At 46.6% G+C, this 25,064-nt stretch overlaps 1 protein-coding gene across 8 annotated transcripts in view; it reads right to left on the bottom strand.

Moving 5' to 3' along the window:
* KCNC2 (potassium voltage-gated channel subfamily C member 2) overlaps window positions 1–25,064 on the bottom strand; it is a 1,087,529-nt gene that overhangs the window by 1,059,651 nt on the left and 2,814 nt on the right. The window lies entirely within an intron of this gene.

Below are 25,064 nucleotides of genomic sequence, written 5' to 3' on the forward strand. Positions count from 1 at the left end.
AGATAGAGGCTCTTGAAGAGTGTCATCAAGAGGACAACCTACAGAAAAGGATTCTTCTTTATAAGAAAAGGAGGATATACTGTCAGGACCCAGAACTCTAGAGGCCTTTGCTCGACCGATGGCCCACAAGATGTCATCTTCCTCCAATGGGAAGGTACCTGACTCGTAAGATGACAGAAATCGACACCCGACCTCTTTTGCTGGTAATGCAAATTTTTCCCTATAATACTCCATCCACAAATTCTCTGGTATGGGAGAAGCCCTTTCCTAATCAGATGCAGATGTTTGAGCCTTGATTAAAGACCAGAAACTGGCATGGTTGTTCTTCACCAAATCCCAAAGAGTCTGCTGATTCTGTTCGATATGTGCCTCAACTCTGCATGCTTTAAGAATTCCCGTGTATTGAAGAAGTAGTTTCCTTTGTTGAGGGAATGCTGTAGACTAGGCAAGGTTAGGGCCCTTAGAGTGCCTTTTGTTCTTCCTTGCCTATACTATATTCCCATCATAGCTATGTAAGTGCTTCTGAGGCCCCTGAAACGAACCCCTTTTAACCAGAAGCACAAGACAGTTGTTGATGGTTCCACTGAATTTCTCCACCGAGAATGTTCCTGTGGAACACCCTTCCATCTCAACCAATCGAGCAAAGGTTTGAAGAAATGTATTGCAAGTGGTGGGGTTCCATGTTATCATCAGTCTGCCTCTTGTAGAAGCAATAAAGGCGACTGTTCGGCTGAGCGTACATCTTGTCCAGGGCCCTTTAACTGCAATTATGAGTGGACAATGGTTTCTTACCCGGAAGAGGCCACACACCAGAGGACCACAACTGGAATTTAGGGCAGAAGAAATGTAAACGGGGTCAATCCAAGACCATTTTGTTCCCCTATTCCAGGTGTGGAACTCCAGCCCCGGCTCCCCGCGCGCTGGCAGGCATTCCAGGCCCCAACTATGCAGATAACTGTCCCAAAAAGCTGAAGATTCCTGATTGAGAAAGGAAGCACGGATCCCCTTGTCAAGACCCCTGGTGTTCTTAACGTCGGCACATCAGGAATTAAAATCTCCCCGCCCCTTATTACTCTTTTCCCTTTTGTTTGGATTTCTTGTGTTATTCATGTGTTTTTTCCATTTTTTTTTTCTTTTTTATTGGGGTCAACCTCGGGCAGAAGACATCCCATAACACAGCTTCTTCTGAAATATGAGTTGGGAAACCATGAAAAATTCAGCAAATAATACTATGAGGATTAAGACCTGCACTGAAGAGCGCTCGAACCGTGCTTTCCTAGATACATGTTCTAAATCAAGGCGTTAGTCATGTTGTATATTGCAGCTTCAGAATCATATGCAGTTCCCTGTCTCTGCAGTCAGTCTATCTAAGTTATTGCACTGTCGTTTCTTGGTGACTCCCAATGAGCATCCTATTCCCTCAAATTGCTGCTTCTCATACTTCTTCATCGTGTGCTTTAGCATGTGAGTTCCATGTAATCACTGTGGCGGGGTACCTCTCTAGGCATAGCCCTATGTGTCTGAGCTGTTCTACTAGGGCATTTCTACATCTGGCAGTGGTTCTCCCGATAGACCCTATGTTTATACCGCAAGGCAAATATTCAGTACAGAACGTTTAACTTATTTGTGAGAGAAATGTTGAACATCATCACCCAAACATTTCCTGGCCCTGAAACAAGGTCCGATTTTGCTTTGGCGTATATGGAAAACCCAACCCAATCTGAAGATCGACACCACGATAAGGCATATACCATCCCTTGCAGAAAAAGAAATGGCACAAGGCAGATGAGGACATTGTCCTCACTCACCAGATGGAAAGTTGTGCCTGGTAAGCAAAGGACAAGAGTGACGAGAAGAAGAAATGGCACACAGTAGATGAGGACATTGTCCTCACTCACCAGATGGAAAGTTGTGCCTGGTAAGCAAAGGACAAGAGTGACGAGAAGAAGAAATGGCACACAGTAGATGAGGACATTGTCCTCACTCACCAGATGGAAAGTTGTGCCTGGTAAGCAAAGGACAAGAGTGACGAGAAGAAGAAATGGCACAAAGTAGATGAGGACATTGTCCTCACTCATCAGATGGATAGTTGTGCCTGGTAAGCAAAGGACAAGAGGGACGAGAAGAAGAAATGGCACACAGTAGATGAGGACATTGTCCTCACTCACCAGATGGAAAGTTGTGCCTGGTAAGCAAAGGACAAGAGTGACGAGAAGAAGAAATGGCACAAAGTAGATGAGGACATTGTCCTCACTCATCAGATGGATAGTTGTGCCTGGTAACCGAAGGACAAGAGCGACGTCCCTGATCCTAAAGCAGAGGAAATGACTGGGAGAGCGGGTATATTTAGATAGGGTTTGTGCTATCCACTGCTGGTGATGCCTGCCTGGCTCTGCTCTGCTTGGAGGAAGGGCCTGCTGGAGCCTGGGCTTGGGCTGTGTACGTTCTGCTGAGAGGGAGCCTTTAATCGGCACGGTGCGAGTCGGTGAAGGCAGATACCTATGAAGGCTGCCGAGAGTTCTCTTTCCCATAGCTAGTCTACACCTATGGGATGGAGAATGCCTATTGCTATGCCCGTCTAGTTAGGGCTCCGATTCTGGTGTATGATGCTGAGAATGGGTGTGAGAGTTCCCTTTGGTACCCGCAGGGTGGGCGTCCTATTGCATAGTCAGCCAAATGCTCTTTCCCACTGTGTCCCTCAAGGCTCAACCCTGTCCCCCAGTGTTTTTACTCTTCCTGTCTTCGCAGCTGATTGGCTGCTTCTATATTTGGTGCTACATTTTGCAGATCCCACTTCTGTTGTAGAGTGTCGCTGGCTGCCATCTTATATGGAAGGAACCCCTGTAGATGTATTACCATTGGCTGAAACTCAGTGCGTCTCAGACCGAGGTGTTAGCTGTGGGAGACAGGAATGGCTTGTGGACAGCTGTTTTGCCTTCTTTGTCAGGTACCTGCAGTTAACTAATGCTTGTATCCTAGTCTTTGTTAGATAAATATCTGTCACCCGGTCACTAAATAAACACAGTCACTGTCAGCTGTGTTACCATCAAAGGCTTCGTAACAAGTACTACCTCAGCACCCTGTCAACGTCCACCTCTGCCTGTACTTACTCTGACACTGGCCTATATCCCCTCAGCAGAGATGTGGAACTTGATACTGTGTGTGTGACCCTCAGATGCCTGCACGCAGCTGTACCTTCCCTTGGAATAAAGACCCTTCAGCACATTGCCTCCGCTTGTTCAATGTGTTCATCTGAGAAGGTACTGCTCTGTTACCCACACCCAACTTGCCTGCAATGGAAGGAGGGTTTATTCAGTGCAGGCTGCGTCCAGCTGGAACTTCCTGTCCAGGGACCTGATTGCCACTGTAAAGCATGTGGAGGATGACCAGGACTTGGCTGTTTACCAAATCTACATTCTCGAGTGGCATTTCAGCTCCTCAGCTCACTACTAAAGCACTAAGAATCCATCACATGATGTGCTTACTAAATCTTAAGAAAACAGTCTAAATATGAGTGTGCTAGCGCATCATTCACTGATTCTTCACTTGGACCATTAACTAAGTTCATATCGTGTACTCAAGTAGACAAACTGATGCTTTACTGTCATGATTCACCCCCTTTGCACTTGTTAACACAATTTGGGGCATGCTTTAGGGCCTTTCCAGTATTGGAATTTTCTTACAACCATAGTGCAGTGAACTGGAAGATCTGCGATCGTATTTCAGAATTAAATTCCCATCAATATCCATTTTGAGATTTTATCAGCCCCTATGATTTTGTATTCTATAAACTACATTTCCCAGAATACTTTGCACACTGCTTCTTCTCCACCCTTGGAGACCAAAGGTGAGTGGAGAATAATAATAAGACCGAACCCATGATCTTGCCCCCCCCCCATCATTATTGAATACATTCATGTAGGTAGGCTCAATGTCGTAAATGTGTGCAAGCTGGAGAATGTCAAATCATGAACATCTTTAAAAAGGGTTCAAGAGTGGATCAAAAATTCTATCAACACATATCCTTGATAGACTCCCTTGTCATGCTGTTTGACAAAGGGAATCGGAGAAGACTTCGAGAGCTGGTAAAAAGAGAATAATGTTTAGCTGCGTGTCAGCTATGATTTGAAGAAGAGAAGTGTAACCGTGACCAATGTCTTGCATTACACCTTTTCATGGATAAAAGTGTTAATGTGAAGAAAGAAAACTTGTACTTAGCCCTTATTGAATTACATAATTGTAATTGGTTATTTATAACGTGCTTAATACCCAGAGGTTTCTAAGCACAGACCCAGGGATCGAACCTGTGTTGCTCCGCGGCGTCTTGCTTCCAAGGCGAGCGCGTTGCCCCCGAGCTATCCTTCCGAGATGTACCACTTTTGGGACCCAAACATTAGCAAGCATTAGCCAACCTATGTGTTCCCATAGCCTTGTTCTCATGTACTATGGACCTGGATGACCATTCCTAAAGTGTACGCTTTGGAAGAATGGAACAAAGGACTGAAGCAATTTCCTTGTCACATGTGGCGTCCACCCAGGAGGTAGCCTGGCCACCCATTTGTTTATTTTATATTTAAATGGACTAGGGCATGGGCTCCTGCAAACCACCAGAGATCTTTCAAAAAGCAAAATACAGACCTACACCCCTAATACTGTTCACAGATGATGCCGTTGTAATGGCTCAAATGGAGATGGACTTGGTGAGACTTCTGAGTTTGTTGGCTTCTCTGAAGAGCATAGCCCTCACTATTAGGAAAATTAATGTTATGTCAGGTGGTCAGAGAAAGAACACGCTCCCATTTACAGTAAAAATACAATCCCCTGGAGTTGGTCATGGGTTTTGGCTATTTGGGGATTCAGTTTGTGTCAATGTTAACTTGTGTGATACTGGTCACACATGTCTACACAAGGATGAATAGTCCACAGGGGCCATACAAAAAGCACAGGAACATGTCCATAAAAGCGGCCATTGCTGTGTACATAGCAAAAGCAGTGGCCCTGGTCATGTATGGGTTTGGAATTTGGCGTGTATGCACCTGTGAGTACTTTAATATGATTGAGATTTTGTTTTAATCAGTGTCAGTAACTCGGTATCTAATATAGTGATACATACTTTATTGTGGTATACACTTTTGGCATTTTGTCTCTAATTCATCTTGATCCCCTTTAGTGATTTGAATAGAATATTCAAACATCGAATATTTAGTCAGCCATTCTCTCTCTGATGAACTCATGACACTTTGACCTTCACAGGTTAAATCCCATCCATCTGATCCATGATTTTCCCCTCAATTAAGGGAAGAAAAACAACAGATCAGGTGCACAGGAAAAGCCGGACACAAATCTCATAATTCTCCTAATGATTGCCATCTTGCTGCTTTCTGGAAATCATAAAGGGTCAATGAGCGCACTACAAAGTCCACTTATCCGACTTTCCAGAGTTCTGCAGCTTCCAACAGTCCCTGTGAGAGGTGTAGGATCCTCAAATAATCCTCTAACCCGAATACAGCTACTTGCATTGAAGTCAGATCCTCTTTGGTTGATTCTTTTAACACTTACTTTGTTGAATATTAAAGAAAATCCAACTAGAAATTATATCAAAATATCCCCATCTTTCTTCCTTATTGCCTTGCAATGCTCTGAGCACAGCTTCCATTTCGGAATCTTTTCTCATTGTTTCTCACTCTGACTTCCCATTTTTCCTTTCTTCTCTGAAGTCTACCTCATGCTTGTATGATTATATTCCTTCCAATCTTATCAATATGATTCAGATCTTATATGTAGTTTCTTTTGATTAACTCCTCACTTCCTCAAGAGAATTTCCCAAACTATTTAAAAGAAAGTCAACTATCATCTCATCACCGCCCTATCCTTTTCCTTGGGAAGATTTTGGAAAGGTGTGTGGCAGAACACCTAGCCCGAAACCTCTGATGTCATGGTTTCATGTATGCTGCAGGTGTTTGACAATGCCCTTTGGATAGTGGACAACAGAGTGGTTTGCTAGCTCATTATTCTGGACCTATCATCGTATTTAACACAATTGACCATGAGGTTTTGTTAAACATATTATCCCTACTTTGTACGGTGGGTGTATCCTGGTGAGATTGGCCTCCTTCCAGTCTTCCTATGAGATTGCTCACAGTTTACACAGGTGAGTTTAGTCACAATCGGCAGCCTGTTCATACATGGTGTAGTGACTTAGGGTTCTATCAGATCACCCATGTTGTTCAAAATCTATGTGGAACCCCTGTGATATCTGATTGACAGGTGTGCCTCGAAGTGCATCAATATGCTGATGACACCCAATTATATTTTAGGGTATCTTTTCCAGCAGAGGTCCTCCGCCTGCAAGACTGCCTTTTTACTATCCCATATTGGATGTTTTTCTTTTCTCTGAAACACAATCCACAAAAGACTGTATTTCCTCTGGTTCATCCCCCACGCCCCTCAGTTTATATCACATATTCAAGAGTTTATTACCCCATGTATGATTTTAGAATCAGTCTTCCCTGGTGTCCTTCATAAAATCACTTGTTTCTTTCAAGAGGCTAGCTTATTTTTTTATTTACATATTTCTAGTTTATTCCAATTGTATTTTTAGTTGGATCCTCTTAGGAAGATCGAAGCATTTTTACCTTTTGCAGACTTATGTTGCAGAGGCCCCTGTTTTATCTCACCTGGACTGAGGTAAATACATCTTTTTGGGTCTCCAGCTTCTTCACTTGCCTCTTTGAATGTCAATGTACATTGTCCCTTTTTAAACATGCTCAATAATCTGCTCTGCCCCTTTGTGGTGCCAAAGGCGGTGCCCACTGACCAGGGCCGAATACCATGTTAATGGCCTGGAAGCATTCTAAAAATCTAAGGAATAACAAAACCCTTGAAATTCAAGGAAAAAACATTAGTTCCAAGCATGTTAAAGTGAGCAATAAATTGTAACAAAACCTTTGAAATTCAAGTAAAAAACCTTAGTTGCAGGGACGTTAAGGTGAGAACTTAATGTAACAAAACTCCTGAAATTCAGCTAAAGCTACCATAACTTTGCACCCCTGTTGCACAGCCTATGACCACAATGATGACATCACGGATCACATTTTGTTGAAATAAAATCATCCACCTGCGACTTAGGGAATTGTAATGGCAAGCTAAAAGGTGTTCCTAGCTGCTATGAACATGTACCAAATTTAAGAGTTGCCGAACTAGTGGGGCGGGGTATTAGGTATTTGGGGAATAAATTGCATGGTCTCAACTATTAAGCATTTTGTAAAAATGGTGGATAATTGCCAAACGGCCGTGAAACATGGTGCAGACTCAGCTTTTGTTTTATTAAATTCCCTGTGATTAGCCGAAGCAGAAAAAAAATATATATATATATATACATACATATATATATTATGGCAGTTATTAGTAAATCACAAAGTTTTTGACACATAACTATATTTTAGCCAAAATTTTACATGAAAACAAAAGGACATTGCAAATGGGAATTGCCATATGTCTGCTCCAGACTCCTCAACCAATCCATAGAGAGAGGCTGGACTTTGGGGGGGGAGAGAGAAGGGTAACTGGCCAATCCTCATTGCGAGACCTCCTGCAGAGAAGTGCCCAATTTTATGAACTTGATGGTCTCATCACTGGTATATAAAGTGAATGCACTAGGCGGAAGGGACAGAGCTGCTGAAATTTACCATCTGACAGCTGCAAGGAAACACCAAAGGAGATTGCTCAGATTGAATCTGGGTGGAGCTGTGTATTGCTTGAGGAGCCTAAAAAGCGGACTGGGCCCTACGGTGAATTGTGGGGACCATCCTTGAGAGTGGAGTGACCAGACCCCTGCCCTGTCATTGAAGAGAGTCCTGAAATGCAGCTGCCTTTCCTGGACTTTAAAGGCTTTCCATGTGAGTATAATTGAGCCAATTGAATCCAAAGGTGGGGGAATCTGCTTGCCTTAAATCTGTTCCCTTTATAGTGTTGGGAGGGGGGACTGTGTTAATCCTTAGTCTATTTAACCAATTAACGTGTCTGTCTGCTTATCTGAAGGAGACCAACTTTTGGACTGAAAAGCTTCTATGTTCCTGTATTTTTTTAATTCCGAGTTCAGCCTTGATTGCAGCCCCTGATTTCACACCTCCCCACTACATTCCGGTCATTCACCAGCTAGGGCCATTTGCCCTGCACAGAAATTAGCTTTCAACGACTCCCAGTCTGGGGGAAGTTAGTTTGCCACACCCTTTGCGGCAACACTTTAAAGCAGTTGTAAACAGCCGGATTGCAAGCCAGCTTTCAGTGGGGGAGTCCTTTGTGATATTTGCCCCAGAGCAAGCAAAAGGGTCTGCCTCTGGCCTACAGCAACTTTTTCAAGGAAACAAAGTGGGCTTTTCTTTTCAAATGTTTGCTAGTATTTTGCATGTGAACCATAATATACATTACTTTCTTTCAACACACACCTTGTCTTTTCCCTGAAATCTTTATGCTGGCAGTGGAACATTTTTCTCTTGTCTTGCTTTAAACATCAAACGCCCATGAAAAGTCATTTTGGTGTCAGTGTTTGAAAATCTTGCTTTTCATGTGAAAAGGGCCTTTGGATTTCTTCTGCCACTGCAAAATAAAAAGGCTGCTTTTCCTTTTGTAATGACAGGTAAGTCTTTTCACATAGCGCATCATTGTATTACATGCATAAACCCACACAGTTTGCTTCAATAGGACCAGGTTCTGTGTGAAGGTTTTTCTTATTTTCTTTGATGAAAGCTGCCAGGCCATGCTTCCCGTAGTCCTTCAGTTTCATTTATTTAGGGGCTTTGATTAATTTCCACAATATATATATATGGACTTAGCTTACATGCCAACATTATCCATTCCATCTGGGAAACTCTAGTCCAGTCTTGGTTTTAACTTTGCATTCTGGGACTTGTAGTGCTGGATTTATAGTAGGGAAATCCAGGATTACACGTCCCAGAATGCAAATTTAAAATCAGGACTGTACTAACATCTTCCGAGTGTAATGGATAATGCATGCATATACGAGTTAGTGCACATGCTCATTATAAAACAAACCTTGTGGGTGAAGAGTGTGCTGAAGGTCTGGGCGTCATAAGAAGATTCTGAGGGTTTACCCCACATCCCTTTTCATAGTACTTTTGTAACATGTTATCTTGCACAGCCTTGGCTTTGGTGTTTTTCCATCTTAGTTCCTGGGTGCAAGCTGCGGACAAGTAGTATGATCTTGTAAACATTCCCCTCACCAGAATCCTCTGCCTTGGAGAAAGTCCTACTGCTTCCACTTCAGATGGAAAGAGATGCCACTGCTTACTATAGCAAGGATGTGTATTTTATTTGTTAAGACAAACAGTCTGTGTGCTTATCTATCCTAATAATGACTCACAGGCGGGCAGGGATAGACTTACTGATTGGTTGCTCATATTATCCATTCTCTGTCACCCTGTGATCTCCTAAGCAGCCAATCAACCCGAATGAGTCATTCCCGATGAGGCCCTGCGTCAGTCAGCGTGGAATGGCTCCGTTCGAGCACTGAATCACTATGTTTGCTTTCTGTTATCATTCTATGAGGCAATGTCATTGTCAATACAGCCTCTCACCATCCGCATAGGAGAGGACATGAACTTTGCTCCCTACCCTGGGCGTGCAAATAAGATAAGGATGCTAAGGGCATTCTATTTGCAGAGGAGGAACTGGTGCCAAGCTGGCATGCTCCTATGACTGTGCACTACTTGCATCTGAACTGCACTCATCACATGGTCAGTCTCTGAGCATGTACTGGCTGTTGCAATACGGCATCTAGGTCTTTCACAGTGACAGTAGCAGACTTGATATGATTTTCTATCGAGACAGAAATTTCTATCCAAGTTATGTTCTGACTGAGCAAGCCCCTATGCATCTGCAACCTCTTCTCAGAGATCAGCCTACAATCGAGGACGGTTCGTCTGCTTTGAGCTAAATTCGGGCTGACTCAAGCAGAAGACAAGTACAACCAACCAACCATACATGCACTGCAGGTAAATTGCACGCATTAACCTTCGCCATATAAACCGCAGTAGTTTTGCGTCAAGGGCAGGGGAAGGGGTCGTCACTGGCTGAACATGTTCTGGTTTCAAGATGTGCACAATGTCATGTCATATCCTCTGGGCTAAATGACATGGCCACGCCTGCGCCTCCCCTCCCTGTGTCTCGCTCCAGTTTAACGCCTTCTCATTGGCCGTCTCTTCCTTCCTCTATGCAGAGCCCTTGATCTCATTCTCGCCCAGGCTCTCCTTCCGCCTCAGCCTGTTGTTGTGTATAGGCTGAGTAGTGTGGGCTCGCTTTGCTCTTCTTACCAGATCCCTACCTAAATAATAAATCACAGACCAATTATGTTTATGGAAAAGTTGTAGGCCGTAGGCATTTTATTTTCTTACAGAAAATACAAAACAACAAAAATCAATACACTGCCATATGCTTTTGGGCACCTTGAATCCAGTCTCAAAGTTGCCCAAGGCTCCTCCTGAGTCTTTGTTATCCCTGGGCCTTCGTTCCTGGGCACATGCCGCCAAACCTGAGCGGGTGTTATTCGTGCCTGTTCAGGTCCCCCCCAAAAGCACCCTACCTAGAACCCCGTTCCTGGAGTGCCCTAAAAATGTTGTCGGAAAAAAAACCCATCCCCTTCCTTGATAGGTGTACCCCATCCTGGTGAAACATATTCGGATTGTTCCGGTGTAGTCCATGTTTTATGAAGTGTAACCCTGTGCTCTTGCAGTATTTTTCTACTGCTTTATTTAGTTTCTGTCTGGCTATTTCGAATCTGTGCCTCCTCTGTGCCCCATACCATACCCTTCTTGGTATTATTTCCGACATGAAAATCTCGGTTTTCCACCAACTGTGGGCTATGCTATGTAGCGACTCGCAAATGTTCCTCTGTAATTTACCCCTATTTGTGTTGTGCTCACTAGGTCGTTCCCCCTGTGGTGTATAACCAGGTACTCGGGGGGGGGGGGGTCCCTGAAACCTATCAGTTCCGACAGCCTGTTGTGAATGTCCTCCCAGTGCATCCCTGGGAGGCCCCCACCAGGATGTAATTGTGTTTTTGAAATGTAGTCCTTGCTTCACTTCCTCCAGCCACCTGCCTGCCCAGGTCACGAAAGAGTGCCCCACTATCCATGCCGATTTGTAGGGTCCAGCCTCTATGGAAACGGGGGAGATAAGCGTTTATATCAGTTCCTCCCTTGTGTATTTTTTAAAGCATTGCGACTTCCATCCCCCAATCCCTTTCACTCCCTTTGCTCCCAGGCCCCCCGCCCATGCAGAGGTTGCCGCCCCTATCCTGAATGAGTGTGTTCCAAATTCGGCTGGATCCCATCCTGCTTTTGCCACCGCCTGTTTTAATACCGCCTGAAACTGGTACCTGCTGAGTGCACTGCCGTCCCTATGTATTAATAGCTGCCCATTGACCTCTGGTCGGAGATCTAGGAATTCTTGGGTGATGCATCTGGGACCGTGGTCCTTCTCTATGATGCAATTGAGGTCTATTGCACTCCCATTCCCCGTTTGGTCTGTTTTAGATTTCTTTAACATTATAGACATCCCCTTGTTTCCCCTACTAATGTCCCTCCTTGCCAGGCTGTCTCCTGCCACCGTATTACTGGCCACCAGCTCCCCTACCCTGAAAGCCCCGTAATATGCCAGCGCGAATGCTGCCCTGAACAGCGCGGTTTCGTACGCGCAGCTGCATGTATCTCGTACTTTTGACAGAATGAACAACTTCCCAAAGTTCACCGGCCTTCTGCTATCTGGTTTCTTCCCCTCTAATTTAGCCCATCCTCTTTCAGCATATTTTATTCTAGCGCTGTCGTTGGGTCCGGTTTGCCTGCCACTTTTGTGGTATATGCCACCGCCGCTAGGTGCGCTGCCGCCCAGCTTTTCTTTTTTTCCTTTGGCAAATGCCCCTTGGAGAAATTCACACATTTTTTCATTTTTTTGTTTTTTATTTTTATTTTTTATTTTTTACACCTCTTGCACACCTGTTTCCACCAACACATCTTTTCCTTGCTTTTCGTACTGCTTACCCGTTTTGTACGTTAAGGCGTTCCTGGTCAGTTTGTCAATGACCCGTTCCGTTCTCCGTGTTTCTCCCACTTCTTTAGAGTCGACCTTGTAGCCAACCGTGCTTCCCCTTCCAGTGCTTCCAACAGGACCCATGCCTTCTGCGGCGTGGACGTTCTTTCCCTTTTTGCATCTGGCCTCAGCTCCCTGAACCTTTCCCCCCATTTTTGTAGGGCGTTACTGGCCAGCTTTTCTGTGACCCGTGCTTTCCATGGGACCCATGCCTTTTTTGGCGTGGGCGTTTTCTCCCTTTTGGTTCCAGTCGACCTCCTGGCTAACCTTTTCATTATTTCCGAATTTCCGATGCTTATTCTTGGAACCCGCCTTTCCCGGTATGGGCGTTCTTTTCCTGCCATACACGTGGCCATATTTTTCTTTTCTATTCAGCTTCATGGCTAACTTTTTCATTATTTACGGTGCTTATTCGTGGAACCCATGCCTTTTCCAGTATGGGCGTTATTTTCCTGCCATAAACGTGGCCCTATTTTCCTTTCCCAGTCAGCCTTATGTCTAGCCTTTCCATTATTTCCGATGTTTATTCATGGAACCCATGCCTTCCCTGGTGTGGGCGTTCTCTGCCGTACGGTTGCCTACTATTGCCCCCGAGCCATCTTTACCTCATGGTTGATATGCGACTGCCATATAACTGCTCTTATTGACCACTTTGGAATTCCCCCTTTTCGGCCCTTCTGCTTCTGCTCCATGCTCCCAGCTATGTTTTCCCGATATCTCCCGTGCCACCCCCTTGAGCCGTTGGTGGTATGTTACTTTGCCGTCCTCTCTGTGTCCCCTATTGACTGCCCCAAAGGTCCTGTTCCCCTGACCTTAAACGATTCCTTGTTGTTATTATTGTATCCCGTTGCTGTACCTGTCTTTTCTTCTATCATTATTTTCCCATTATGCCTGTTGCCCTCCAGAACTGTGGATCGTGTGTTTATCTTTTACTCCGTTAAACATTTACCCTCTCTCTCCTTACCTAGTAACCCTTCCCATTTTACCCATTCTTCCAGGGGGTCCCTCTCTTCCTCTTCGCTGCTCTCTCCCTCGATTGTGGAAACCCCTTCCTCCCTGTATTTATCCGGCTTTCTCCCCTTCCTGTCCCTGGTTCTGGGCAACTTACCCATACCAGCGATGCCTGAGCTTAACCTCTTTACCATTTACTTCCAATTTTTCTTCTGTCCTGGTGGTAGTGCCCCCTCTCCTGCCGCCGGGCTCCTCACTCAGCAAAGGCGACATTTTCCTTTGCCCTGTCCTCCTTCCATACGCCCAGTACCCCTTCGGCCACCAAACACTTTTTCTGCCTTCTCGGCCCAACTGCTGCATTCCTTTTGCCCTCTTTGCTCTTACCTCAGCCATTTTCTTCTCGCCTTACCCTGCTTCTTTCCACATCACTGCGCGTGGAGCGGCACCCCTGATACAACGTGCCACGACGTGTTACCGGCGGGTGGTCACCGTGGGCACCCCTGTTCACCCCACCGGACGACCCCCCCAAATCTCCCTTGCAACGCCCCGCAATCTGCGGTGCAACCAAAACCTTGGCCGCACTTTTCTGATCACCAGCGATTAGAGAAACTCCAGGTGCTCATATTAAGAGCAGATTTACATTTTACTTCAACGTTGGCAAGCTACCAATGCCGTGTGCCTTCCTCCTACGTCTGCCACATAGCTGCCCATACAAGCATTGACCTCTTTGCTGCGCAGCCGCTAGAGAGCATATCTCCACAACCCCTTTGTAGTTCGTAGCTGCGACCCTACAGTGGTCCTTGCGCACCCGACAATGTGTTACCCAGGGCCAGTGGCGTTAATTAAATCCCCAAAGTGCTCTCACACCGCTCGACATTTTCCCTTACAAGAGGCTACCGCGGCACCCAGCGCTGAAGTCCCGCTTTCATCCCTCGTATTACTCTGCACCTTACCTGACTGGCTGCCACCATATTGCCGCTGCGCTGGAACCCCGAGACGACTGGAACCCTTCCTCTTCTGTTGTAGCATTGGGCGACATCGATCCGCGTTATGCTTCCTTACTCAGCTGGCATTTCCAAACCGGTTCCTTCTCCCTTGTCCAGGTCCCAAAACGCTTACCCGAACGAGGTGAGCGTCTTGCCTGGTTGCCCATTCACTGAAATCCTGGGCCCTTCTTGCCATTTCTTCCACTCTCCTTCTTGTCTGACTTCCTTCTTTCTGCAGGGCTGACCTCATCAGAGACTTCCTTGACTTCCTTGAAAACACTAGCTTCCTTTAACTTTGATGCTTTCCTTCTGATGGGCCTTTCCCACGTTGCTTCTTCTAAATACTAAGCTTGGCTGTGTTGCTTTAATGTTTTTGACTTAGGCCATGCCCCTTTGTTTGCCGTGTCTATGTAGACAAACAAACTTGGTTCGCGGGCTTCCTCTGTTGTCCTGCCTTCTCCTTGCGGCTGTGCGGGCTGGTCGTTGCACCCTGCTTCCCGCCTCCTCATGGTACTTGCTGCGCCAGTGGTTTTCTTCTCACGGTTCTGCCAGGCTGGTCGCCGCACCGGCTGCCTGCTTCCCCAATGAACTTATTGCTCCAGCGGTTTTCCCCCACGACTGCCCGCTCTCCAACACGGTCGGTGAAACAATGCCTCATGTTCAAGCGAGCAAAAACAGTGAGCCCGCAAGAGCAAACGTTTTTGCCTGTATGTTAAAAGGAGACTTAAAACAGTGAGCCCGCCAGAGCAAACGTTTTTCCTTCCCCTTATCCAGGCACTAAGAGCCTATCCGAGAGAGGTGAGCGCCCATGAAAAGTCATTTTGGTGTCAGTGTTTTAAAATCTTGCTTTTCATGTGAAAAGGGCCTTTGGATTTCTTCTGCCACTGCAAAATAAAAAGGCTGCTTTTCCTTTTGTAATGACAGGTAAGTCTTTTCACATAGCGCATCATTGTATTACATGCATAAACCCACACAGTTTGCTTCAATAGGACCAGGTTCTGTGTGAAGGTTTTTCTTATTTTCTTTGATGAAAGCTGCCAGGCCATGCTTCCCGTAGTCCTTCAGTTTCATTTATTTAGGGGCTTTGATTAATTTCCACAATATATATATATGGACTTAGCTTACATGCCAATATTATCCATTCCATCTGGGAAACTCTAGTCCAGTCTTGGTTTTAACTTTGCATTCTGGGACTTGTAGTGCTGGATTTATAGTAGGGAAATCCAGGATTACACGTCCCAGAATGCAAATTTAAAATCAGGACTGTACTAACATCTTCCGAGTGTAATGGATAATGCATGCATATACGAGTTAGTGCACATGCTCATTATAAAACAAACCTTGTGGATGAAGAGTTTGCTGAAGGTCTGGGCGTCATAAGAAGATTCTGAGGGTTTACCCCACATCCCTTTTCATAGCACTATTGTAACATGTTATCTTGCACAGCCTTGGCTTTGGTGTTTTTGCATCTTAGTTCCTGGGTGCAAGCTGCGGACAAGTAGTATGATCTTGGAAACATTCCCCTCACCAGAATCCTCTGCCTTGGAGAAAGTCCTACTGCTTCCACTTCAGATGGAAAGAGATGCCACTGCTTACTATAGCAAGGACATGTATTTTATTTGTTAAGACAGTCTGTGTGCTTATCTATCCTAATAATGACTCACAGGCGGGCAGGGATAGACTTACTGATTGGTTGCTCATATTATCCATTCTCTGCCACCCTGTGATCTCCTAAGCAGCCAATCAACCCAAATGAGTCATTCCCGATGAGGCCCTGCGTCAGTCAGCGTGGAATGGCTCCGTTCGAGCACTGAATCACTATGTTTGCTTTCTGTTATCATTCTATGAGGCAAAGTCATTGGCAATACAGCCTCTCACCATCCCCATCGCATAGGAGAGGACATGAACTTTGCTCCCTACCCTGGGTTTGCGAATAAGATAAGGATGCTAAGGGCATTCTATTTGCAGAGGAGGAACTGGTTCCAAGCTGGCATGCTCCTATGACTGTGCACTGGTTGCATCTGAACTGCACTCATCACATGGTCAGTCTCTGAGCATGTACTGGCTGTTGCAATACGGCATCTAGGTCTTTCACAGTGACAGTCGCAGACTTGATATGATTTTCTATATAGGCAGAAATGTCTATCCAAGATATGTTCTGACTGAGCAAGCCCCTATGCATCTGCAACCTCTTCTCAGAGATCAGCCTACAATCGAGGACGGTTCGCCTGCTTTGAGCTAAATTCGGGCTGACTCAAGCAGAAGACAAGTACAACCAACCAACCATACATGCACTGCAGGTAAATTGCACGCATTAACCTTCGCCATATAAACCGCAGTAGTTTTGCGTCAAGGGCAGGGGAAGGGGTCGTCACTGGCAGAACATGTTCTGGTTTCAAGATGTGCACAATGTCATGTCATATCCTCTGGGCTAAAGGACATGGCCACGCCTGCGCCTCCCCTCCCTGTGTCTCGCTCCAGTTTAACGCCTTCTCATTGGCCGTCTCTTCCTTCCTCTATGCAGAGCCCTTGATCTCATTCTCGCCCAGGCTCTCCTTCCGCCTCGGCCTGTTGTTGTGTATTCTATGCCCCGCTTTCCTTTCTTTCCTACTCTTTTCCCTCGCCCTGCCAGTTATAAGACCCCTTTCGTTGTCCTTCCGCATGCTGGGTCTCTCTGACCAACTCTTTCTGCAGTTGATCGCACGCCGTTCTCTCCTCTCCCCTTCTCCCAACCTGACGTACTCCATTCTCGCTGCCCTTCTCTACACCGCCCCCACGACCCCCTCCATCCCTGCCGCTGTGTCTGTCTCTCTACCCCCTCGCTCATCTTCCTCCCTGCCCTCCTCTTTTCCTTTCCCCACAACAGGTTACCATGACAACTTATATTTCAATTTCTCCACTTGTCTATTTTTAGATGCGCGGTTTAGGGAAGAAAAAAGTCGCAAAGCATAAATACTAAATACCACCGTGATCGTCCAAAAGCAGGCGCGAAACCATTGCCTTTCCCCCCGCGTGCAGACTTTAAAAGCTGCAGATGGTTCCAATCGCGCCTTCCTCCGGGGGGTTGCAGGAAGCCAAGGTCGCGCGCGCAGCTTCGCGAGCCCCGTCACGCGCGCATGTCTCGAAGGGGGAACACCTAGCGCCCTGAAAAGAGCCTTTCGGAGACCGGCAATGGGAATTCCCACCCACGGCTCCAGAGCGTTGCGTCTGTTCTTCTGAAGATAGGCCAATGGGGCCTGTCATTGGAATAAAGGCAGCACGCAGTTGCCTTGAATGCGTTGAACATAGTGGCCCACGTGTGAACTGACATGCACACCTACACAGCCACCAGCTCGCCGCTCTGCACTGCGTGCACCTGATTTAAAAGTAAACAGCTTTCGGAGTTGTAACCCCACCCGCCACAGGGTTCGGGAAACGTTTTCTCAGTGAAGGTTTCATTTGAGAAACAACACCTCCAGCGTCACACCGTCCACAGTTACTCAAATAGAATCGTTTTGATATAGAAAACCGCAGCAAGTTGCCACCAACACACCTACTACACGGAAGTCATTGACATGGAGGAGAGAGTCCGTAGGTGCAGAAGTGACAGCGTTGCCGCTCTGCCCCCTCTCTCACGGGAAGCGCGCGCCTGCTTCAATCTAACAACACTCTACTGAGAAGAGGTCCCCAGCCTCGGCTCTCCGAAGTGCCACAGGGAACCAATCGCGCTCCTTTAGGATAAGGATGGGGACAGTGGTGCCAGGTTCTGGGGCCCCAGTTAAACCAAGCACCACAGGCAACCAACAACATTCTTTCAACATCAGGATAGGGACAGTGGTGTCAGGTTCTGGACCCCCAGTTCAACCAAGTGCCACAGGCAACCAACAGCATTCCTTCAACATCAGGATAGGGAAAGTGGTGCCAGGTGCTGGACCCCAAGTTAAACCAAGTATCACAGAGAACCAATAGCGCTCCTTTAGCATAAGGATAGGGAAGGCTGCCCTACGTTCTAGAGCCCAGTTTACCCAATTGTCCCAAAGAACCAATAGTGCCCTCCTGCATCAAGACAGGGAAGGCAGTGTTAGGTTCAAGATGCCTAGCGTACCCAAGTCCCACAGGAAACCAATAGCATTCCTTCAACATCAGGATAGGGACAATGGTGTTAGGTTCTAGATACCCAGCATCCCAAGTACCATGGGGAACCAATGGTGCTCCTTCTTCATCAGGACAGGGAAGGTAGTTCTAGATCCCCAGTTTACCCAAAGTGCCAAAGGCAACCAATAGCATTGCTTCGGCTTTAGGAGAGGGAATGAAGTTCTAGATCCCTGTTCACTCAAGTACAAGAGAGAACCAAAAGTGCTTCTTTAGCATAAGGATAGTGAAGGCAGTTCTAAATTCCCAGTTTATCCAAGTGCCTACAGAACCAAAAGTGCTCCTCTGGCATTATGATAGGGGGCAGTGCTAGGTTCTCGATACCCAGCATCCCAAGTGGCACATGGAACCAATAGCACTCCTTCTGCATTAGGATGGGGGGGCGGGGTTACATTCTAGAGCCACTGCATGCCCAAGTGCCACAGGGAACCAATGGCCCTCCTTTGGTATCAGGATAGGGAGGAGCGTTCTAGATCTGCAGTTTGCCCACATGCCACAGGGAATCAATAGGGCTCCTTCAGCATCAGGATAGGGATGTTGGTTCTGGGTTCTAGATACCCAGCATCTCAAGGGCCACAGGGAACCAATAGCGCTTCTTCTGCCTCAGGATAGGGGGTGCTACGTGCTAGAGCCTCTTCATGCCCATGTTCCACGGGGAATTAATGGCCCACCTTTGGCATCCTGATAGAGAGGCCAGTGCTAGGTTCTAGATCCCCAGTTTATCCAAGTTCCACAGGAAACCAATAGCACTCATTCAGCCTCAAGATAGGGGGCTGGTGCTAGGTTCAAGCACCTCTGCATGCACAAGTGCCACAGGAAACCAATAGTGCTCTTTCTGCACTAGGATAGGGAAGGGCGGGCTAGTTTCTAGATCCCTAGCTTACAGAAGTGCCACCAGAAACCAATAGCACTCCTTCAGCATCAAGATAGGGGGCTGGTGCTAAGTTCTAGAACCTCTACATGTGCAACTGCCCCAGGAAACCAATAGTGTTCTTTCTGCACTAGGATAAGGAATGCCAGGCTAGTTTCTAGATCCCTAGCTTACAGAAGTGCCACCAGAAACCAATAGCACTCCTTCAGCATCAAGATAGGGGGCTGGTGCTAAGTTCTAGAACCTCTACATGTGCAACTGCCCCAGGAAACCAATAGTGTTCTTTCTGCACTAGGATAAGGAATGCCAGGCTAGTTTCTAGATCCCTAGCTTACAGAAGTGCCACCAGAAACCAATAGCACTCCTTCAGCATCAAGATAGGGGGCTGGTGCTAAGTTCTAGAACCTCTACATGTGCAACTGCCCCAGGAAACCAATAGTGCTCTTTCTGCACTAGGATAAGGAATGCCAGGCTAGTTTCTAGATCCCTAGCTTACAGAAGTGCCACCAGAAACCAATAGCACTCCTTCAGCATCAAGATAGGGGGCTGGTGCTAAGTTCTAGAACCTCTACATGTGCAACTGCCCCAGGAAACCAATAGTGTTCTTTCTGCACTAGGATAAGGAATGCCAGGCTAGTTTCTAGATCCCTAGCTTACAGAAGTGCCACCAGAAACCAATAGCACTCCTTCAGCATCAAGATAGGGGGCTGGTGCTAAGTTCTAGAACATCTACATGTGCAACTGCCCCAGGAAACCAATAGTGCTCTTTCTGCACTAGGATAAGGAATTCCAGGCTAGTTTCTAGATCCCTAGCTTACAGAAGTGCCACCAGAAACCAATAGCTTTCCTTCTGTATTAGGATAGGGAAGGCAGTGCTACTTCCACAGCGGTGCGCGTAGTGTGCGAGTGTAGAGTACAGCAGGGGTTCATTAAGGTTGTGTGTGAGTGCTGGGTAGTGCAGTGTGAATGGAGCAGGATGTAATGTGAGTTCAGTTGTGATGCAATAAGAGTGATGAAAGGTGCAGTCATGTCTGCAAGCACTTTGACTACAATACTGGGAGATAACTGCTATGCCTTCCATTTGAGTTGCTTCTGTGGGCATTGTACTTGCTGTGCCATTTGAGCCGTGTAGAGTGGAGTGTCAGCATAGTGCAACCCAGTCCGAGTGGACGCAGTACGATGTGAATCCAGGGTTCTGTGGTGCACTGCGAGTCTTAAGCTGCAGCCAAGAGAAAACCGTGCAGTGCAGGCCCCCTCTACGCTGCCCCTGCCAGCTGAGCAAGGAAGCTGACAGTATCAAGTTGCGCTTCCAAATTGAAAAGCTGTGCTCCCTAATGTGGTATATCCACTTCCAACCATGGCAACTTTCATGTGCACAGAGTATGACTATGTTATACATGAAATGATTGTGAAATGAAGACTCATCCACAATTTACCACTGCCGGGAAAGTCATTTCAGTGGCATATGCAGCCTTTTGGCTATGCTATGTGTAGTGGTCCGCTATTCTGAGTTTGCTGAGCACCTGGTGTCGTGTGGCACAGGGCGGAATGTTGCGTGAGCTTGTAATCACGCGTCAAAGGGAATGTGGGTGTTTGCTTGTCTGTACAGCGCACTGTGTTATGATGTTGTCTAGTGTATCAATCCCTATTTTGAGGCTGTGCTTTTCAACAGCGTTTGATATCGACGGCGATCACGGTATCAGAGGGGATGTGTGCGTTCGTATGTATGACAGCGCATTCTAGTATGATTTTGTCTGGGGTATCAATCATTGTTTTATGAGCGTATCACTCTTTTTGAGTATTATTGGGCAGCTAGACTTTGTGTGGTGCCCTAACTGCCTCTTAAAGGATGTTAGGGAGGTGAACCCTATTGTAGTGTTTTGAGGAACTAATCCCCGAAGGGGCTACACCCTACTTAAGTGTCGTTGGGGAACTAAGCCCGTGGCATTTTAGGGAACGAAACCCTGCTGAGTTATTGGGGAACTAAACCCTGTGGTGTTTTGGGGAACTAACCCCTGCTGAGTTTTTGGGGACTTGAACCCTGTAGTGTATTGGGGACCTAAACCCTGCTGTGTTGAAGGGGAACCAAACCCTGCTTTGTTCTAGGGGAACCCTACCGTTTTATAGGGGAACTAAGCCCTGTTGTGTTATAGGGGAACTAAGCCCTGTTGTGTTTTGGGGAACTAAACATTGCTGTGTTGAAGGGGAACTAAACCCTGTTGTGTTATAGGGGAACTAACCCAGTTGTGTTATAGGGGAACTAAGCCCTGTTTGGTTTTGGGGAACTAAATCCTGCTGTTTTATAGTGGAACTAAACCCCGTTGTGTATTAGGGAACTAAACCCATTATAGGAGAACCAAACCCTGCAGTGTATTGGGGAACTAAATCCTGCTGTGTTATTGGGGAACTTAACCTCTGAGTGTGTTGGGGAACTAAACCCCATTGTGTTATTGGGGAACTAAAAACCCTGTGCGTGGATCGTAGTGTTTAGTACATGGCGGCATGTGGCATGGCTTAACTGTAGTGGTGGTAAATTGACTTGTGACTGGGGTTAGCACAGGTTTGTTTATGATCCCTTTTTGTGGCACCCTACGCGTGTGATTGGAGCTATGTTATTACAGTTGCATAGCAACGAGGCTTTTCGGTGTCCGCTGCTATGCGCCGTGACCGACCTGAAAGTGTACACATGTGTTGGGAACTAGTGTTTAGAGAGGGCTGGTGATACTCTTGTGACCTGCAGGTTTTTGGTCTTATGCTCTCGGCGTTGTCACCTTTGTGACCTTCTGAGTGGTTGTTGCATGAGTGACCTTCGGGTTCTTCTGGTTGGCTGTCAGGGTGTGTTGTTTACTAAAGACCTTCGTGCTCTCATTATTTGGGGGTTCAGCGTTTTTACTGCCTGTCTGTGCACTGTGTTAAGTGTCTACTGGGGAAATCGTTTTTGGTTTCCTTGGGCTTCTGGTTCTTGTCTTGCAGGGGAGGCCATTGGCTCGGTGTCATCAACGGTTCATTTGCAGGGATTACTGTGATTTTCTTGTGTATGGTTGATATTGTTTTGTTAGGAAGTCTTTTTCATGCCCAGAGGGGTCACTGTATGGTGTGTTTCATCTGCATTGCCGCTTTTAACGTGTTTTTCTGTCCTTGTGAGAGGAGTCTGTATGTTGCTTCACGGTGACATGGGTCTGAACTGTACATAGTTTAGAGGTCGTTCAGGAGTGTGTGTGCGTTGTGGTAGGAGTCTCTGTTTAAGTGGTTGTAAGCATTTCAAACCCCTTAAGTGCCGGGCTATTATGCAAGTCTATGCAAAAAGGACTCGCATACTCGTCCTTGGCACTTAAAAGGATGTGTTTGGTGGATGCCCGGTCGCTGTGGTTGGTGGGTGAAGGGGCGTGTTCCTTTTTTTTTAATGTGTTATATAAAGACGTCTCCTTGTTGGGTGGTTTGAGACCCTCATTTAGAAGTTGTTCTTTGGTTGTGGTTGTTTTTGAGGCGCTATGTTTTCCCTCCTGTGGAGATGTCAAGTTTGCACTGTTTGTTCTTTCCGTTCGTAAGGGGGGAGGTGTGATGCGGTCAGCTATTCTGAGTATGCTGAGCGCGTGATGTCATGTGGGCACAGGGTGGAATGTTGTGTGAGCTTGCAGGTAGACGTTCTGCAGGAGACGGGTAGGAATACCGGCAGAGCATAGCCTGGCTGGCAAATGTGCCCGTTCCATCTGGTGCCCTGCGAGGCACATCTATCTGGCTGTGACAATAAAGGCAACTTGGACCACTCACCTGGAGTCCGTGGTCTCATTCCCCCACTTGGGTGCACTGGTTTTGCCATAACACTATGCTGTCAACTCTTAGGGCCTCATCACGAGTTTGGCGGTAACCCTTAAATCCGGCGGTAGCGCTATTACCGCCGGATTTAAGGGTCCACCAAATCAGGGCTTCGGCGGATTTCTCCCCAGCTCTGAGCTGGGGGGAAATCCGCCAAAAATGTGCACTCATACCGCCGGCGGGAAATCCGCCGTCGGTATGAGCGTGAAATTTACCCATTGAGCCCAATGGGGAATGGGGCATTCCCGAATGGGCTCAATGGGGAATGGGGACTTCCAATACCGCCAAACCCGTGATCCGTCGCTAATAGCTCCGTGGGGTTTGGCGGTAGGGCGGATAGCGCCAGCACTATCAGCGCCGGCGTTACCGCCCAACTCGTGATGAGGCCCTTACTCTGGTACCCGGGGTTCCAGCACACCTGTGAACCGCTGTTGGGGAACAATGGGCGCATCTCTCTGTGAACGTGAGCACTTAGGTGCAGGCTTAAAGGCCGGTATGATTAGCGGAGTAAAAAATGGACATTAACATGTTTATGGCTGCTGTGTGCAACAGGCGATGACCAAGCTGGTTCCATTCATTGCAGATTCATAGCTGTCAAGTTCATTTTGAAGGACTATGGAAGTAAGAAGGTTGTTTGACTTTTTGTTGTGACATGGCATTGCAGAATGTTCTGCGACTTCACTTGTGCCACAGTTTTACCATCGCTTAGTTGGAAATGAGAAAAAATCAACCCATTGGCACGCAACCAACATTCCCCCTTTGCCAACACAACAAACACAGAGCATAAAGACGTCACCGGCCAGGTAAGAAGCATGGCAGCAAAAAAACGGGCATTTAAGCATTGCATGTGGGAGAATCCCCAGCTACGCAGCCAGCGCACTGTTGGCCTGGATGTCTCAACCAGCCTGATGGTTGCATTTGTACTCACCTGCACCACGCTTCCAATTCATCTTGAAGTAAACAAAATGTTTTAAATTGAGGCCAGCAATTCAGCGTTATGACCGACGAGACGGGAATGCTAAATCCACAGGCCAGACTCCTCCTCCAAGCAAGCACCATCAAAGCATCAATGAACTCTACTGGCAAGAGACCCCTTCTCTAGCAAAGACTAAGCATGGAACAACCCGAAACGATGACAGTTGCCCGGACAACCAAACACACGGAGGACAGCTCCTCATGATAGCTATAAACATATGAAGATGTGCACAAAATACAGGTCTGACACAAATGCTGGGTACCAGTAAACTATCTCATCACTAGACACATGATCAGAATTGAACCAAGACATTGCACATGTACAAAGTCATGGACCACCTATGTGATAAAGGATTAATTCAGAAAAAGCAAGTCAGGCTTTCTAAGACACTGTAATTAACCATTGAGCCTAAATTCTAAATGGTGCAGTGAGTGATGGCCAGTAGATCTGCCAAGAGGTATTGAAATCACCACTTTGCCATGCATGTGGGACAGGTACAGAATTTAAGGTTTTGGGTGGTCAGGGCAATGTGGATATGCTACCCACCATACCCCTAGTCGTGATTTGCACCTATCAATATATAAAGCCCACTGTGTTCCTGACTCCCTTGGGAGTCCCTAGTTTCTATCACTAAGTGTCATATAGATATAGAAACACCTATAAGCATATGGGTGGGGCTCTGGAAGACCAGATAATCAATGTCTCCACAGATATGCATGGATTCCTTGTGCTGTAGCAAATACTGTGCCACCAGAGACTTATCCATATTGCCCTGCACCTCCCTGATAATGCCCAACAAAGCCGAAACACGTGTCAGGGTTTGCTGGGGCTACTCCTGTTCAGATAAATGCCTGGCATTGTGGCTATGGACTGTCCTTGTGGGTGGAATCGGAGTGGTGTGCACATTTATATTTCTTTACTGCTGTAGTACAGAGCTAAATCACGATTGTAGACCCCTGTGAGTCAGTACCATCCCACAGACAGCTGCTTTTGCCTTGCTAATTCTCATGAGATGGCCGTTCAGATTTTTACCAAATACAGATGTTAATTCTTATGGAGGGATTTTGGCCGGGGAAACGGAATGGTACCCTGCTCAAGTATGGTTGTGCCCTCCTCTAAAGTAAGCCAGACACAAAAGCTTTAGTGTCTCTCGTCAACAAGATGCCTCTGATTTGCAGTTCGTACGAGCATACTGCAGATGAGGTAGGACTTTCCTAGTTGGAGGAGA

Source organism: Ambystoma mexicanum, chromosome 12 (genome assembly GCF_040938575.1).
Source record: "Ambystoma mexicanum isolate Mex_15411 chromosome 12, UKY_AmexF1_1, whole genome shotgun sequence".
NCBI classification, from domain to species: domain Eukaryota; kingdom Metazoa; phylum Chordata; class Amphibia; order Caudata; family Ambystomatidae; genus Ambystoma; species Ambystoma mexicanum.